Below are 5,000 nucleotides of genomic sequence, written 5' to 3' on the forward strand. Positions count from 1 at the left end.
CACTAGGTGTGGCGAAATTATTCTCTGCATTTGACCCATCACCCTTGATCACCCCCTGGGGGTGAGGGGAGCAGTGAGCAGCAGCGGTGGCCGCGCCCGGGAATCATTTTTTGTTGATTATACATACACATATACATTACATACATATATATATATATATATATATACATATATATACATATATATATATATATATATATATATATATATATATATATATATATATATATATATATATATATATATATATACATATATGTATATATATATGTATATATATATATATATATATATATATATATATATATATATATATATATATATATGTGTATATATAGTACAGGCCAAAAGTTTGGACACACCTTCTCATTCAATTTAATGCGTTTTCTTTATTTTCATGACTATTTACATTGTAGATTGTCACTGAAGAGAATGCCAAGAGTGTGCAAAGTACATAACTCCACGTGTGTTCATTCATAGTTGTGATGCCTTCAGTGACAATCTACAATGTCAATAGTCATGAAATTAAAGAAAATGCATTGAATGAGAAGGTGTGTCCAAACGTTTGGCCTGGACCTGGATATATATATATATATGTATATATATATATATATATATATATATATATATATATTTATATATATATATATATGTATGTACTGTATATATATATATATATATATACTGTATATATGTATGTATATATATATATATGTGTATGTACTGTATATATGTATGTGTATATACATATGTATATATATATATATACTGTATATGTATGTACTGTATATATGTATATATATATATACTGTATATATGTATGTATATATATATATGTATATATATACTGTATATGTATGCACTGTATATATATATGTATATATATACTGTATATGTATGTACTGCATATATATATATATACTGTATATGTATGTACTGTATAAATATATATATATATATATATATATATATATACTGTATATGTATGTACTGTATATATATATATATATATATATACTGTATATGTATGTACTGTATGTATATATGTGTATATATATATATATACTGTATATGTATGTACTGCATATATATATATATATATACTGTATATGTATGTACTGTATAAATATATATATATATACTGTATATGTATGTACTGTACATATATATATATATACTGTATATGTATGTACTGTATGTATATATGTGTATATATATATATATATATATATATATATATATATATATATATATATATATATATATATATATATATATATATATATATCAGAATCAGAATCAGAATTGTTTTATTGCCATTGTTTGAGAATGGGTTCACAAACTAGGAACTTTTCTTGGTGCAATCGTGCAACATAAAACACATATAACACAGATTTGGTAATAACAAGAGCTGTAAATTTCCCTTTTTATAAAATAGGGAAACCTGCGAAACAGGCTTGTAGGGATGATATAGCCTCTGTGTTTTTTCCAGACCTAACGTATGTATCTATATATATATATATATATATATATATATATATATATATATATAAGTCTAAGTCAGACCTTCATAGAGGTTTTTGTTTCATGTCTCTACGACATTCCTACCGGAAGTTACAAGCAGTTTTGTCTGTGTTTTTTCCTAGGGTGCGCTAGAGCGCAATTTTGAGTTTCCGGGGTTTGCTTTTTTATTAGATGACAATTTTCGCCAGTCCTGATGTGTGTGTCAAATATGGTGAGTTTTGAAGCATGTTAAGGGGGTCAAATTACAGCTCAAAGAGGCGGCGGAATAATAATAATAAAACCTTACAATTACAATAGGGTCCTCTGTCCCAAAGGGACATTGCGGTCCCTAAAGCTATCCTCAATGAACCCAAAAATACCTTAAAATAAGTATATTCTCACTAATAATAAGTGCACTTTTCTTGGTAGAAAAAAAAATGACACCTTTTCGCCCAATATGTTGAAAAATATTCTTAAATGAAGTAAATGCTAGTGCCATTATCTTGACATAATGATATGCGCTCGGCATCATGATTTTTTTGTTCATGCTTGAAGTAAGAAATTATTACTTTAAAAAAGTAGTTTTATACTTGTGAGTGTTGATGACACAGCTTTGCAACAGTTGATATTCTAGTTTCAAGCTGTCACGACTTGGTCTTGGGTGTTTGCTTTTCCGGAAGGCAACGGAAAGTTGGCTCGGGCGAGATGGGAATGTAAGTACATGTTTTATTTAATATATCAAAAAAGAACAAACGAAAAGCTCGCACAATGGCGGAGCTATTGAAAACAAAACTTGCACATAGGCAGAAACTGTGAACAATGAAACAAAAACACTAACTGTAGGCATTAATAAACAAAAACTTACTTGGCATGGACTATGAAGTGCGCAGAGGTAAACAGAGTGTGACAGGGGTATGAATCCGGATGTCGCCAGAACGACAGACTGAAAACAATGAACTTAAATACTACACACATGATTAGTGAAAACAGGTGCGTGACTCAAAACGTGAAACAGGTGCGTGACGTGACAGGTGAAAACTAATGGTTGCTATGGTGACAAACAAACAAAAGTGCACAAAAAGTCCAAAAACAAAACCGAACATGACTAAAACAAAACATGATCACACAGACATGACACAAGCATGTTTTACTCAATATAGGTCATCAAATCTCAGCTACAAGCTGTAATATCTTACTGAGATCATTTAGGACCAAAACCCTTAAAACAAGTAAAACACTCTAATATAAAATCTGCTTAATGAGAAGAATTATCTTATCAGACAGAAAATAAGCAAATATCACCCTTATTTGAGATGTTTAATCTTACTTAGATTTCAGTTTTTGCAGTGTAGTTGTACATTCTTCAATATTGCTCTGCTATTGCAGGCGTGTTGCTGTTTAGAAACAACGCTGGACTCATACTGCTCTTTTAAGGGGCTCAAGTAGTCGTCTAACAACCGGATAAAAGACTTGTTTTATCCCCTGAAACCATCAAAGAACCTTGCACAATAAACCCTCAGCCACTCCTAATGCGTCACTATTATCACGGTGTGAAAAGTGTGAATGAGGCAACATTCCGAAATTGCTCTAAAACGTCTCTTAAAGGTATAAAACCTATTATCGTTTGTTATCCTGCAACACACCTTGCTATCAGCTCTTTTACCTTCTTGTTTGTTGTTAAGACAGCCAATGATGTCTGCTTCCAAACGGATAGCATTCAATGAGAAACAAAAACAACTCTTCACATTGTGGTTTTTTTTCTTAAAGATAATTAAAAGTATGCCAATCAAATTTGTCCCAACGGCACTCAAACGCCACATTGTTTACCTTGACAGATATTCATGTATTCACTCTTTACTCATTCGCTCTTTTACCAACAAAAAATCACTGCTAATCTTCTCACTACAAGTTGGAACAAGGGCTGTCAAAAGATGAAAATATTTAATCGCAAATAATTGCATTTTGTTCATAGTTAACTCAAAATTAATCCTGATTAATCACAAACAGGTATATTTTTTTCCCTAATTTTTAGATCATTTTAAAATTGTTATTACAATTAGTTTGCTTTAATTAAATGGGTTTTTTTTTAAACATGATGCTTTTTTAAACCCAGAATGGACATAAACATGCTTTGACAATAGAAAAAAAAGACCTTATCTTGCCTGATTTTGTATTTTATACAGAATTTGTATTCCTGCTGTAGGAGCACTTGCATTTAGAGGAGGAGCTACACTATAATTAGACGCCAGTTTCAAGCATTAATAACACAATGTGGATGGTTATGTTCATGGTTTGAATGTCAAAGATGTTTGGTAATGTAATCTTTCATATTTCCACCAGAATAAATGCTTCTGATATTCTGTACAAGAACTGTTGTACAAATGTATTATATTCGTATTTCTGCATTATAATGTCTTAACCTTCTCTATTTATTACAAAAAATACATATTCAGCTTGCAAAACATTCTGTAGTTGAGGAGTATCAACCAAAACATGTTATAAAAGAATATACACTTTATTTCAAGCTGCTACCAAATGTTCCCCTCTATATTCCTCAACGTGTATTTAGACAAATTTAGATTACATTACAAAACATCTCAAACAATCAAAGCATGTTCGTAATATGAGACATTTTTCATTTTGTTACTGTCGTAAGAATGGATGTAACGCGTAGTGCTATTATTCTAAAGTCAGTTTGGTTTGACGTTGTGACAAAAATAATGAAAGAATAAAGAATATGAAAGATTTCTTGCCCAGTTCTTTCCTTTCTTTTACCTCATTTTACTAAACCAGTTGCAGTAACAATCTAAGAAAAGTAAGCATAATGGAAGCAAACTGGAATATGTACCCATATATATATATATATATATATATATATATATATATATATATATATATATATATATATATATATATATATATATATATATATATATACATATATATACTTTGTGCATTTCTGCTCGCTATTTTCCAGCTTGTAGCTCAACAGAAACTGAACGCTATAAAAATGTTCCCACACTACAGAAGCAAGTTAATCGCGTTTGAAAAAAAACCCAAGAAATTATAGTTAACGTGTTGTTATCCCTAGTTGCAACATAATTGACTTAAACTTTACAACATGCACAAAATGTTCACAAGAAAGTCTGCAAATTGTGGACGACAGTAAAAAATAATAGGTAAAGCAGTTTCTGTAGAAATGCTGAAGCTGACCCGAAAAGGTGAAGAAATTAATGTAGATCGAATTAAGAAAATGTTTGAATATAAGAATAGTTTGATAATTAAAACGTTGTATTGAAATCCTAACATCAGCATGCTAACGTTAGAATGTGCCAAGCACCAAGTCATATGACTGTGAAGCGTACGCCTGTAAAATTAGCCAAAAGAGTTAGCATGGTATCTGCTAGCATATATATATATATATATATATATATATATATATATATATATATATATATATATATATATATATATATATATGACAAAAGATCGAAAAT

At 29.7% G+C, this 5,000-nt stretch overlaps 1 protein-coding gene across 1 annotated transcript in view; it reads left to right on the forward strand.

The window, feature by feature from the left end:
- The window catches only part of tfpia (tissue factor pathway inhibitor a), a 122,646-nt gene that overhangs the window by 318 nt on the left and 117,328 nt on the right, over positions 1–5,000 (forward strand). The window lies entirely within an intron of this gene.

Source organism: Nerophis lumbriciformis, linkage group LG31 (assembly GCF_033978685.3).
Source record: "Nerophis lumbriciformis linkage group LG31, RoL_Nlum_v2.1, whole genome shotgun sequence".
In the NCBI taxonomy this organism is placed as follows: Eukaryota; Metazoa; Chordata; class Actinopteri; order Syngnathiformes; family Syngnathidae; genus Nerophis; species Nerophis lumbriciformis.